Source organism: Caloenas nicobarica, chromosome 4 (genome assembly GCF_036013445.1).
Source record: "Caloenas nicobarica isolate bCalNic1 chromosome 4, bCalNic1.hap1, whole genome shotgun sequence".
Lineage (NCBI taxonomy): Eukaryota > Metazoa > Chordata > Aves > Columbiformes > Columbidae > Caloenas > Caloenas nicobarica.
The window spans coordinates 52,238,319-52,252,383 of NC_088248.1; the positions used below are offsets into that span (position 1 = coordinate 52,238,319).

Consider the following 14,065-nt stretch of genomic DNA (forward strand, 5'->3'; position numbering starts at 1 on the left):
CGATTGATATACTCTCTCTTGTCCATCTTTCTGGGAATTTGGTGATTTTTAAAGGCAGTCAGTTTTTTAAAGTGGAAAGCCCATGTACTTTGTATAATAGCTGATGGAGTTCTTAAAAGATGACTGGAAGAGCAGTATGTGGACTATTAGTATTCTCTTTCTCACCTCCTCTTCACCCCCCTTTCCAAGTAGCAGGTCACTTTGTCACACATCCTAGCGGTAGAAGTGCATCAAATAATAGATGTTGTTGAAAAAAATGGTTAGGGCTAAGAGTTCCTTTTATGTGAGGGAAAGCCTTACCTCTGTCATCCTTACAAATCTTAGCTGGGACTGTAATTTTTTAAGAAATAGAGAATAAAAGCTGTCTGATGTGACTTGCTCTCTTCATCTTCAGAGGCTTCTTAAGACTGTACTGTTGCCATGAAATCAAAGCAGGCTTGTTACCTTTCAAAAAGGCTTTCTGCCTGAAATGTTGCATCTAGCAGAGCTGTAAACTATAAATTTATCAGTAAAATAAGTTAATGAAAATAGTGTTCTTGCTTGTCCTGGGCCTGCAGTACTTGTTTTGTATGGAGGAAATGCCATGACTTGGTGATCAGTGGTCATATACAACAGGACAATTACCTCCATTCTGAGCACTGATTTACAAGGATTTCATAGATATGTCCTCTTCCAGGCCTGCAAGATGATGTTACCCACAACAGGGTCAAGAGGTGATATGCCAAAGGCATAAGTTGTTTTTTTTTTTCCTGGCCCAGGTAACTAGGAGGAGGTCAGGACAGATTCTTTTGCTTTTCAGACCACGCTGGTCAAGACTGGAACTACAGTAATGCATGGGGTGTATGCTATGCTCTGCTAAATAGGTGATTTATAATTTAAATAGCAGTATGGAGAAGCATGAACCCCAAGGAGGCAAGTTTTTGAATGCGCAGTTTGGAGTTGGGTTAGAAGCAAACATTTACAAAGAAGTTAAATCTCTGCCCTTTCTTCCTCTTATACATATACAGACCCACAGACCAGATGGGAATTGGATGAGAAAAAGTAAAAACAAAAAACCCAATCACTATTCTGGTGCGGTTTTCATATGATCTATCTGTTTTCTAGGCTGTCCTATTTCAAGCAACTTTAGGTAGAAAAGCTTTTACAACTGGCTGATAGAAATTAAATCATTAGTGTTTCACTTGGTATCCTCTACAACTTCTGCCTGATTCAGCAAAGCCTATGCAGTCTGCAGCACAGATGGAATAGAAATTCCAATTACACATAATTATCTTTCATCCTTCCTGCTTTCCTTTATATTTTCACTAGGTCTTAAAGGTGCTTTTGTAGAACTGACATTTGCAGCACTGGAAAAAAGCTAACAATTGAGAGTTGTGCCAATGTGATGGGCTCAAAGCTCAAGCATGAGAGAAAAATAGCCAAGATAAGCTACGAGAGATCTTAAAGGATGTGATCAGGTGGAAAAAAAAATCTGTCTCTTGGCTATGGGTACTAGAAGAAAATGAGTTGCTATTTTTAGCATCATAGTCTGCTTTAGAAATTTTGTTCCATCCAGCTGTACTATACGCAGAATACTGCTGTTGGTAACGCTGGAGTAGAGAAAGTGATCTTGCAATTGTGCTATACTATGTAGAAGTACATGGCAAGCCAACGATTGTCAACGTGGAGAAAAAAATCTGAGCTCCATCCTAGAGGAATCTTGGTGTTTCTTAACTCAGAATTATCTGTGTGTGTGTTGTTTTTTGTTGTGGTGTGTGTCTTTTTTTTTTTTTTTTTTTTTTTTTTTTTTTTTGTATTCCCCAGAATGTGGGGGTGTTACTCATTCAATATTTTAATGAGGAAAATGAAGAGTTGTATCTTGTGTTTTGAAAGTCCCTATTGCTCTAAGTTCTTATTTTAAAAATCATAGTTAAATGTTATTTTAATGAAAAGCAAATAATATCTGAGCTATAATAACCCAAATTACATAGTTATGTGTGTTCCATTTTTTTTAATGGAATACATCTTTACCTTTCTCATATTTCATCAGTGAAGAATGAAATGCTGGCGAACCATGCAGCTAGCCACATCTCAGAGGGTTGGTTTGTTTGGGTTTTTTAAAAAATATTTTACAGTAGTGTGAGTGAAGTGAGAATTTAATGAATACTGGCCTTCTACCCTGTAATATTTGCTGGGGATTTTGTGGTTTCAAGCTCTAGAGTGTATGAATAATTTCTGAATCTTTCATATCTACAATGGTAATTGGCTGCAGATTTTTTTTTTAGCTTTTTATAACAGCTTCCCAAGATCTCAAGCATCAGTCTAGATATGAAAATAAATCAGTCTATGTTTAACTTTTGTATTTAAGAATTTCTAATAATGAGTTAAAAAAGCAAGGCCCAATGTAAAATTAAAAAAAAAATCTGTTTCTGCAGATAACTGTGTTTTTCAAATGATTTGTTTTAAGAAATATTTCACTTTTTTTAGAAGCACACTGAATGCTTTGCCTACCTGTACTTTCTATAATAAAAGAAAAAGCTGTAAGGCTGTTGAAAAATCATAGTATTTCAGTAGATTTAATTGAGCGCTCTATGCGTTCTGTAAGTGCCTCCCTGCTTTTCCAGGGCATAGTCAACCTTCCTAATGGTAAATGTCTGAGCTTCGATGATAAAGTTGTTTTGATGTGTACTGATTAATTTTTTTGTGATGAATTCTGATTCGTTAGAAGGAGATTTTTTGTTTCATTTCTTAGGAATTGTGCACATTTCTTATTTCTTTGCATCAAACTGGAAATGTGTAAGTAGGCGTGTGTACATATATATTGTAACATATAAGCTGATTGTGTATCAAACAATATTTTAATAAGGTGCATTAGGTTGCTAAGACAAGTACTTACATACTAGTCTTAGGTAAGAGAGATTCTGTGAAAATGTAAGAGAAACTAGCCTATTTTACTCAAAATGGCAAATTATTTCTTAATCTGAATTTAAGCAGTGTCATAAATAAATTAGCGGCACCAAGCTTCACAGTTCATTTGGGTAATATAAATTTCTCCTAGTAAAGAAAATGAATGGACCACTGATGTATATTGTAGTCGAAGCTGGGAGAACAGTTTATAATTCCAATAAGCAATAGACTGGAGAGTTCCCTCACAATACTAACCCCACTTTTTATTTCAACTTTTTTGGTTCCCTAATTTTTTTTTTGGTGCGATATATATAGATGATGTAAGGGTAATAATGGAATTTTTCTTTCCTATCAGGAAAAAACCTCTGTAGATCTCTGAAACCAGTAGAGATGCATTAAAATAGCTAGATAATTTAGATTTGCTTGTAATTTCCACTGTGTGGTTTGCCACTTCAGCACAGCAGAATATAATGTGGAACACATTGTAATATCATAATCTAACCTTCTGGGAGAGACAGAACTGGTACTTCACCATATATATCAGTTAAATGATGGACTCTGGTGGAATAAAAGATGAGTTTACATGTCTGCTGTTGTACAGGCGGCTGCATTGTCTTTCACAAATTCCAGACATGCATGTTTCAAGGGGAATCTCTTGCACTGTTCAGCTTTGATCTAAAAGACCTTTTAAGTTTTTCCCCTTTCCAAGGTGGCCTCAATCTAAGTTCTGTTATTGTTTCATGTATTGAAAAAAAGCTCAGCACATTGTGATACACTCAAGTAATACTTGAATATCAAAACACACTCCAAAAGTCTTACCAGAGAGAATTAACAGTATGGATGCATTTCTTAGGAAAAGTTAGTAAATGGAAGAATATTTTTTTAACATTTAGCTGTTCTAGGTCAATTCAATACCAAATGTTAGATCTCTACATGAGTTTGTACATGAAGGCACTGCACAGCAAAAAAAAAATACATGAAACATATCAATGCCATACTTTTAACAGATAACAGTGTATATTGATAGTTGTGGGATGCATACTGTACACCCAAACAATCTTAAATTTAAATGATAACCTTGGGAACCATGCAACAATTAAATATCTGGCAGCATCACAGAAAATGAGATGCAATGCAATTCAAATGTAGTATAACTTAATCAAGACAAACATAACTGAAACGGCAATTTAAAATTAAATATGGAATGATGATCAGAATACTAATATTGACTGCAATGAGGCCATAAATGTAGAACAGCAATATATGTAAATCCTGTTGTGACTGCAAGCTTTTGTTAATTGGGGGAAATGATTTTTCCGTGTTTATCTGATATTAACAAGAATGGGAAGGGCAGAATTTTGAGACAATGGTAAGTGCTGAATTTGCCAATTGGGAAAAAAGTGTACTCATTCATAGATTGTAAGCAGGCTAATGCATCAGAGGAAGCCATGAACATTTGCTTAGCAACAGTTAGCTGCCCTATCTTGGAATTCCCGGGAATATCTGTACACACACCTGCAAAAGAGCTATTTTAAGGGAATGCAAATGGTGATGTAGTTTTTTGGCTGTGGGGCTGGTTTTCTGGGAGTGTTTTTTGAGTTTTTTTTTTTTAAAGAGCGTACAATTTCCCATAAATACTTGGTGTTCAACTAGATACTGCTCAGTAATTGGGGGAAAACATTTAAACTGAAATTATGGAGGAAGAAAATACTGGTTCTACTCATGCTCTTCTCTAAAAACGTCAGGGCAGCTACATCTCTTTAAGTCTACAGTTGTCCAGCCAGGCAAAGAAGCCAGAGTGTTAAGGATGTGCATGCTAGTCGATCAGTTGTATTTGCCTTCTTTTCTAAGGTTTTGCTTTCAGTGAAGGCTGATGCAGTACATGTTATCCAGTTTCCTTCTCTTCTGTCCCGAGCAGTGGAAGGAGTATGTATTCAAATTATTCGGTGCACTGGTCTAGTTTACAGGAAGCTGTGGTTCTTGTGAACTGCACTTCTGTCAGGAGAAACAAGATAGGAAGCTCCATTGACTCCAGGATAATAGAATAAAAGCCTTCTATTTTTTTGGAGAGAAGTTGGTGTATTTTTTGGTGTGTGTTTTGGTTGTGGTGTGTGTTTGCTTGTGGGTGGGTGATTTGTTTTGTTTGTGTTTTTGTGTTTTGTGTGTGTGGGGTTTTTTTTATGGGATAAGAATTTTCCCACAGCAAGCTTCAGTTGTTCAGAAATCACATTTTATGTCAGAAAATTGCAAGTCATTTGTAGATGTGAGATTTCTGTAGGAGAAAAAGTTGTCCAAGGTATTGTTATTTTCTTTGATCCAGTTGGTAGCTCTAGTTGCTAGTGAAGTGCCTTGTTTTTCAGATGTGCTGACAATTCTCCAGAGAAATGTTTCATAAAGCTTGCTGGCATTTATACCTTCACAATTAAATTAAGTACGTGGCATCACAGTTGTGTCTCACAGAAAGAAGCAGAGATCTGGCAGGAGTCTGCATAGCTGCAATGATGATGCTCTTTATTGCTCAAAGCACAGCCAGGAACAAGATCTGACTCATTATAAGAGTAGCATGTTGGAAATGAAGGTACCCATCATTACTGTATTGGGATCCAATATTACTCTTTGCAGTCAAGGCAGAAGTCCTCTTAACTGTAATGGGATTAGGATTATGTCCAATGTCTTCAGTCATTACTGAAAAAGCAAACCAAAAGGCAGAACTGTTCTCAGTTACAATAGCAGACTATGTATTTTGTTGCATTTTGTGCAGTGTTTTAGTAATAATACTAAGCTAATACTAATACTATTACTGCTTTTGGCATTTAAATGGGTTGTGCTGATAGTTGTGTTTGGTTGTCTCAGCATAATTTAACATAGAGAAGGGTAAAATCTCAATTTGTTTTTGTGTGTTCTACTTTGCCTCCTGGGGAGAAGAGTAAGGACTTCTGTACTTTGGACTGAGATCTTGCCTTGCCCTCTGCTTTTTTTCTCTTATTGGAGTTTTGCTAATCTGAGAGCCCTGAACATGCCACTTGCTCTCTGTATAGGAAGAGAAGAGATGTTACTAAATACTAACATGGATCGCTTTGATTAGGAGGGGACTTGGCTAAACTTAGCAAGAGAGTAAGGTAGCAGGTAAGGCAGGCTTGCTGATATGCTGCTGTTGTCCTCACTGCATGCTGGAAGTTCTAAGAGAGCTTGAAAACCACCATAGCATTCCCAGCTGTACTTCAAAATACTAGCCACATAACCCACCATCTGGGATAGCAATGAGATACACCCATGTAAAATTCCTTACAACATAAATTAAAACTACGTCTGCCTTAAGTGGATATGCCAATTGTCAACATAAGAATCGTAGCATGTCCATGATGTGATTCAAATTCCCTGAAAGAGCAATGAACTGCCTTTTGTACCTGAAGGAAACAAGTAGTGATAGCTATTACCACACTATTCTATTTTGCTTTGAAGCTGGTAATCTTTTCTATATAGAGAGTAATACTGCCATAAAGATGCTTGAGGGGGGGTTGGAGAACAGTAAAAATATGTGTTTAAGTAAGACGGCATTGTAATGAATGCTGGAGTAAACAAATACAAGTGTATTGGCATATACCATATTCAATACGTGCATATACTTTACAGGTGGCAAATAAGTGACCTTTATATTTTGGCTCTGGTGGAAGCACCTGGGGTTGAATAAAGAACAGTTGAAGGGAAAACAAAGGAGCAGAAAAGCTTCTCACTGGCAAGTAACCCACAGACCAACATATGTTAATCCATGTCCAGATACATCTTTTAAGAGCAAATATAGACAGCAATAAGAGACATTTCTCTCTGTGAGGCAGCTGAAATGAAGGTTTTGCCAAAAAAGCCAACCAAACCAAACTTGTCCAGGTGGTCTATACCTGTTTGTATCTGAGGACTCCATTTAGTGTTCAGGTTCAAGTATTGCCAGCTACTGCGCAAAGGTGTTCTAGGTATTACATGCTGCTTTGTGCTGAAGTTGAAGATGTTCTAGTATTCTCCTGTGAGTTATGTACAGACAAGGTTTTGCACATGCAGGTATGAAAGGGAATGGTGGGATGGCATTTGAGGACTGTGACATTGTGCCAAAGTGTCTTCATCCCCTCCACAAAGTGGGTGCAGCAAGCACTCTAAGGGAAGCAGCTTTCAAGCTTTAACTTATGTTCCAAAATGTTTCAGCTAGCTTAGACTGAAAGCACTAATACACAAGAGTGGGACTGGACATTTGAGAGAAACCTGTACTTCCCAGGCTCTTGTGTGGACTATGTGGAGATGGTTCCTTACTGACCGGAGAACTGAATCCTAATGAGGTGGGCATTGGCCAGCTCTGAGGGTCTACAACATGGAACCTGATGTGAAGAGTAACGCAAATCGATAAAAAGATATGATGGAAGGGTGCAGCACTTTAAAGTTCCTGTAAAGGCAAAACATTGTGGAAAAGTGGAGAATTAATTAAACCGCACTTCCCTTGCTACCTATAAGCAAGGTAATTGAAAGCAGCCTTTTTTTTCTAACAACGGTTGTTTCTGAAGCACTTTATTTTTTTTCTTTGTAATTTCCTGTTAGCTCAGCAGGGGTGAACTGTGAAACTATTATGAAGTGCACCAAATGTCTAAGGAGGATGGCACAGTGCTAAGAGCTCAGAATTCCTCATGGTGCCAGTGCACAGTGCTGCAAGCGAAGCTGAACCGATTGCTAGTTTAGGAACAGATGAGAGAGGTGTGCTGAATTTTGTCTTGAACACTATCGTGTAAGCAATAACAGCACCAGAAATCTTATAAGCATTGGACAGAAAGTTGAAAAGAACACAAGCATAATCATGTCACCAATGTCAAAAATGAACTGGAGTCACAGGACAAGCTAGATGAGCACATAAAATAAAAGGAAAACCCCGGCAATCCTTAATTCTGTGTTTTGAGGCCTTATGTTAAGCAAAGCTTGTGAGTTAGAAATCAGTAGTGAAGACAACAAACCATGGCCAGACTCCTGGGATCCAGAAGATGCAGAACAATGTAGGAGGGAAGTTACATGTATCTTAATACAAGGCTGGGCGATCTTTGTAACACCAGCTACTGTTTGTTTTTGTGGTTTGTTTTTGTGTTGTGGCAGTGTTTTTTTTTTTTTTTTTTTTACATATATATGTAATTTTTTTTACCAATTTACTTCTATGTAGATTAGTTAGGAGTTATTCCTATTTCTGTGGGCCTGGTGATTGAAATTTATTTGATTCTTCCTGCCTGGTTCTCAGTTGTCATTGTACTGTATCAATTTTCTTTAGTTTCAGGAGAGGCAAAGGGAGGTCAAAGTAACGTGCAGTGAGTCAGTGGCTCTACCTGGGAGAGAAACAGTAATTGTTTAGCTGCCAGATCTTTAGACTTGTATATACCTTAATGTTGTGGTTGGTAGTGGTTTTTTGTTTGTTTGGTGTTGTGTGTGTTTGTGTTGTGTGTGTGTGTGGTGGTTTTTTTTTTAATTTATGTATGTTCTGGTTTGCCTTTTGGCTTGTGTGGGTTTTTTTGGTGGTGTTTTGTGCAGTGGTTTTTTGTTGTTGCTGTTGTTTTCATTTATCAAATCCTGTGTTTTAGTTCAACAAGAAAATCCTGTCTTAGCCTCCAGATCCTGAACTCTGTCATCTTGTGGTCACTGCAAACCAAGTGTGCTGCAAATACTTGCTTTACATCTGGGACATTTCTACCAAAGGCAGCTTGAGGACAAGCTTCCCATGTGATTTCTCATGAGCAGCATAATTTAAATATTAAGCTGCTAACACTACCACCTAACATCATTGTTGATGAGTTTACAACACTGATGCAAATTTTCTGTGGAAAACTTGCATTTGGATTTTGCGGGGAATCAGTTTGCCTTTAGATATGTGTATCGACACTAAATCCTCAGAGCGGAATCCAGGGTATTTTTAGAGTGTTGATAACAAAGGACCTTGTTTTATTTTTATCTTACTAATAGCACAACCAATTGGATAACTAATTGAGTTGGCCAATTTAATATGATTAATCTGATTAAAACCCTACAAATCCAGCGCCATTGCCAGTTTCATGGGAATCCACATTTCAAAACATTTTATAGTATGGGTAGGCATTTCAGGAGGGAGAAAAACAAGCAGGAGCAAATAATAACTCATCAGTCAGCTTGAAGGCATGTGGATAATACTCCTGAGCACGGAATGGGATATTGAAGTGCAGTCTCTCCTGCAAAATAAGTAACAAGGGAGAACACAGGAATAGTAATTGTTTGGAGAACTGAGTAGATTAGTGTAGAATGCTGGGATTGGTGCCAATATACTAAAATTTTGGGAAAGTGTGTTCTTGTAAATTACATTATAAATAAAGCAAACCAAATAATCAGTTTACTTTAATGCCTACAGCAATAAAACCTCTCAGAGTTTCAGAAGGATTTCACCCCACTGAAGCCCAAGACAACTGCTATTCCCATCTGTTCTTGTGGGTCAGCACACATTTGAATAGCTGGTTAGGAAGCAGAGGGAATCAATCCAGTTTAGAAATGAACCTTGTCATTACTATTCTGGTGTGGTGGTTTTTTACATAGATAAATTCTCTGATCCTGTCCCCACCGTGATCACCTAAGCACTAGTGCTGGGGCAGGAGATGAGGGGGCAAGCAGAGCAGCGGCTCCTTTTCAGGGCAGGTCAGAACAGCTGTGAAACTACAGTTCTGGGGTAGGATTATACCACCTCAAAAATGAGGCAAGAAAAAACTCAGGCTCTTGTGAAAGATCATAGAGCACATCTACCACTGCTCTCAACTGAAGGCAAATGCCTTTGCGTTTTTCATATTTGCTAGGCAGAGGAGGTCAGGAGGAACCAGAATGAGTTTAGCATTGTGGTGCCATGCACGGAGCTCCAGCAGAGGCTGGGTTTATCAGCTGTGTAAAGCTGTTGACAGCTTCAAGTCAGAGTGACAGAAGCAGCTCAGATCTGTTGCCAGGGCTCCACTGACACTAGTCAAATGACTGTGGCACCCAAGGTCTTGGGTTGGCACCTGTGGCCTACCTGCTGTCTTACATTGGCTATATAAGTTTTGCAGTGCTTCCACAGCATTAAAATAACATAGGAACTCAGAAGCCAGTCAGCTATTTCAGTATTATCTTGCCTTTGCTGTTCTTTATTAGTAGGGGAAAAAAACCCACAAAACCAACAAAAACCAATATTGGCATCCAAACCACTTGCCAAAGTAAGGAAAACCAGGCTGACCCTTCAGCTTTTCCTTGCTTGCTGGAGCCTGTTACTGAATGTTGAGGCACTGCTGTAAAGCTTGTCCAGCACGGTGGGTGACCTTGGTGATTTTAGGGACAGCTGTGTCACAGTATGAAGAAGGAAGTTAAAACATCTCATAGGGACCTGTATGTAATGATCACTGACACAGAAAGTATAGATTTGATGTGTCCTTAATTTATTGTGCTAGACATGATATAGGCCAGAGGAGCTATTGAGGGCCGAGGGGTCCTAAATCCATGGGTTTTTGACCAGGCAATGTTTATACTTCTGGGGCTTTAATTTCTGGAGTCATTGCAGTGCCTTAACTATGTCAACGACAAGTCCTCATTTTTTTTTTTTTTCCATTTAAAACCAAGCAAATAGCTGCTTGTTACTGGTAGGTTTTCACTGCTTTGCAAATTAGATGATTTCCGTCCCATAGAGGAATGGAAATTCAGTGTGTTTGCAGGAATGAAATAAGCATTTCAAATTGTGCTTATGCATTTATTCCTTTTTCTACAAATACGTTTGCTTTTTTGTTTCTTTTCCTTAATGCTTCCACTAAGTAGAAAGACTAATTTTCCACTAAAATCTACTTATATTCAGCCAGAAAAGCTCTACATGCAGCTGGGCAAACTATGTGAATCCTGAGTTTGTGCCACCATTGTTTAAATGTGATGTTTTCCCAACTACAGCTTTTTGCAGGATTGGCTTAACTTATTACAGAGCAAATCAAAGGCACTGGTGTCAGGCATATGAAGCGTAGCAGTCCAGAAGGCTTGGCTTTTCTGAAGATAACACCAATAAATGAGGTTTTTGTGGACATGAATGGAAACCAATAACAGTGGAGCAAGGACAGATGCAGCTCTTCTCCAGACATCTACAAAGATGGTCATGGCAAGGAGAGGGATGAGAGGAAGAAACTCAACTGAGACAGGAGACCAGCTGTTTGGCAGTTTTGGTGTATGGCAGAAGTAACTTAAGTCCTGCTGTTGTTCATGACATGAGCAATGACAGACATGATGGGGAGGTTTCTCTTCTTTGTGGTAATGGTGGTGAGTCTCTCTATTCTTTGGTATGACACAATGGCTCTGCCTGGTGACTTCTAATCAGAGATAAGGCCCTTACAAGCGATCAGGTAAGTGATGCTCCAGCACAAAGTAGGATGTGGCACCATGCCATGCAGCAACAAAACTTTTGAAGAAATATGACAAATGGCTTCAGTTAAGGTTTCTGATTATATGGGGTAAATGAAGTCAAGTATGGAATTAGTGGAATAAACCTTTTCCATATATCTCCTGTTACTCGCCTTACCCAATTGCATAAAGCTTGATTAAACAGTTAGAGAATTAGTGGGTTTGTATCAGTAGGCACTGAATGCTTAGAGATAAACATCCTGACTTGTCACAGGACTTTCCAGATGGATCTGTTGTATCTGAGTGGATATTTAGTTTTTCGTTTATTTATAGCAGGAATGGCTTTTGTATCCATTAGAGCACAGTACCAAATTAACCAAACTACCGAATAATTTATCGTCCTGCTTGCTTTCAGTCAATTACTACATCTCTAGGTATCTCAGGATAACATGAACATCTGTTCCCTGGAGATTGACTCTTCACAAACAATAATCATAAAGCTAATGAATGGAGTGGAGATTGGTGTTTAGGAAACAACTAGGGACATCTCTGCCTCTCTTTGCTAACTCTCACGCTTGTATTTCATTTTTTTTCCACCAGATTTGCTTTTGACACACCCTACAGCAAACTTGCCAAGTGCAATAGTCTGTATTCTACAGAGCAGGATAGAAAATCCAATAGTGACTCTGGGACTTGAACAGCTTGCTTGAACAATTTGTTAGCAGATCATCAGAAATGGACAGTTCTGCCTCGTTTCCCACCCACTCTGAACCCCAGAGCACAAGACCAGAAGTGGGTCTCACTCCAGCACTCACCAGTTTTCTTAGGGAGAGATTGCGTTTCTCTGCAATTTCTCATAATTTAAGATGAGTGAAATTGATTACTTTCCTGGTATGCTTTTCAGTTTACTATTTTTAATGATAGAAGTGAATCTGACACCTAATTTGCACTTGTTAAAACAGGCTCAGGAAAGTGTATTGTAAATACATCTTGGGAGAAATATAAATAAGTGTGGTTCAGGGTAAAATAATTTCCCTGTTGTGGGTCAGAATGAAAATAATGCTGTGAGGAGATCATTCCACTTCTATGTGCTGGAGGATTCTTGTATCTTTTTATGTATAAGAGTATTTGATGTTGGCCACCACTGGAGACTGGACTCTAAATGTACCTCAAGTCTTAGGCAGCATGACAGCCCTGTTCTAAGGCAGCCAGATGAATGTCAGCTCTTGGGTCTCTCTGGTTTACAGACATGATAAAACAGGCAAAAAAAAGTCTGTACATCAAGCAGTGAAATAGCTGCAGATGAGAGAGGGCTCTGTAGCTTCTGCAAGAAAAGTGAATATAGTTAATTCAGCAAATGTAATCTTACTGAGAATGCATAGGAGGCAGGATGGGAGAATAGCTTGGTTTTGGCTGTAGCAAAATGAAATTCAGTAGGCTTAGTGAAGTATTGTAAATCGCCTGCTGCAGCAGTAGATGCCAGAGTTTTGTGACATGGATAATAATTTTTTGACTTATGTCTCATTTCAGGGGGCAGCTAAGAAAGCTTAGTCCTTGCGCCCTCCAAATATGATATGTTTTTATCATATACCCTCTCCTATATCTGAATGTTTGGGAAAAGCTTTCCTGTGACAGGGAATCTGTTGGGTGGAAGATAAGTGTTCTGTGTGGGAACAGTGCTTTTATTTCTCCCCTCTTTTTTTTTTTTTGTATTTAAAGAAACAATTCCAGTTCTTTAATTCTCTTTTTAGTCAGTTTTTAACTGTATTACATCTTCAAATTCTGTATGCAAATTTTGCTTGTCATAAATATATTTATTTTCTGCAGCATCAACATAGGTTCTGCAGTAGGTGTCAGTTCAATATTGGATGAACTGTTTGAATCTCTCTCCAAATCTTTTTGTTTTCCATTTCATGCCAAGTCAAAGTCTAGCAACTGAATGGAAATCACTATGGTTACAGCACTCAGTTCTAGCAATGAGTCCGAACTTGAAGTCTTACTGCTTGTAGCAAAATATATGTATATATTTGAGACACCCCCAGATGTTTGGGATCACGTTTGCAAGTGTTAAAACAGACTGACAGTTTCAGATAATTCCATTGCAACGCTTTGCTTGCAAGACAGAGGTCTGCTATTGTAAGTGGATTGCTTACATAAGAAGTGAAAGAATACACAGTAGCTTAAAACACAGCTCGAAACAGCGTTGGGTTTTTCAAGTCGGAAATCTTAAGATTTAATCACCACCTATTTAGCAGTCTGTGACAACACTGTCAGCCAAAAAAATTGAAACTTAATTCCTTCCCAGGTGCAAATATTACCAAGACAACACTGTGGGCCATTTTTAGGCATTATGAGGTCTCTGAACACTATGAAGCACCAGAGTTTCTGAAACTACAGCAGATGACTTTATGGCCTAGCTGGTTGGTATTTCCTTTGAGGTCTCTCACCCCAATTAGTAACTAATTTCAATCACATTGCTTACAGATGGCAGAAAAATCACTGACCTACCACAGTTCTCTATAGTGGACAGGTATCTGCCCATAAGCCAAATTAGCAACCCAAGACCAGAATCACACGGATTTGTTGAGACTCTCAGCCATTGCATAACATCAAGTGTGCAAATTGACTTCAACAGGGTGGCTTGTGCATGCAAAGTGACACGTGAGCTTAAGTTTCTTATGGAACTGAAATCAGCACACAGGTATGTGCTTGATCTTCAGTTGTTCAGGTCTGCCAGACCTCTGCAGGGCTGGAAACTACTTTTTTATACTGTTGCTGCCATGATTGGTAATTCATG

The 14,065-nt window shown here is 38.5% G+C and overlaps 1 protein-coding gene across 2 annotated transcripts in view; it reads right to left on the reverse strand.

Annotated features, from left to right (window-relative positions):
* GABRB1 (gamma-aminobutyric acid type A receptor subunit beta1) overlaps window positions 1-14,065 on the reverse strand; it is a 113,453-nt gene that overhangs the window by 51,058 nt on the left and 48,330 nt on the right. The gene's annotated exons all lie outside the window — the stretch shown is intronic.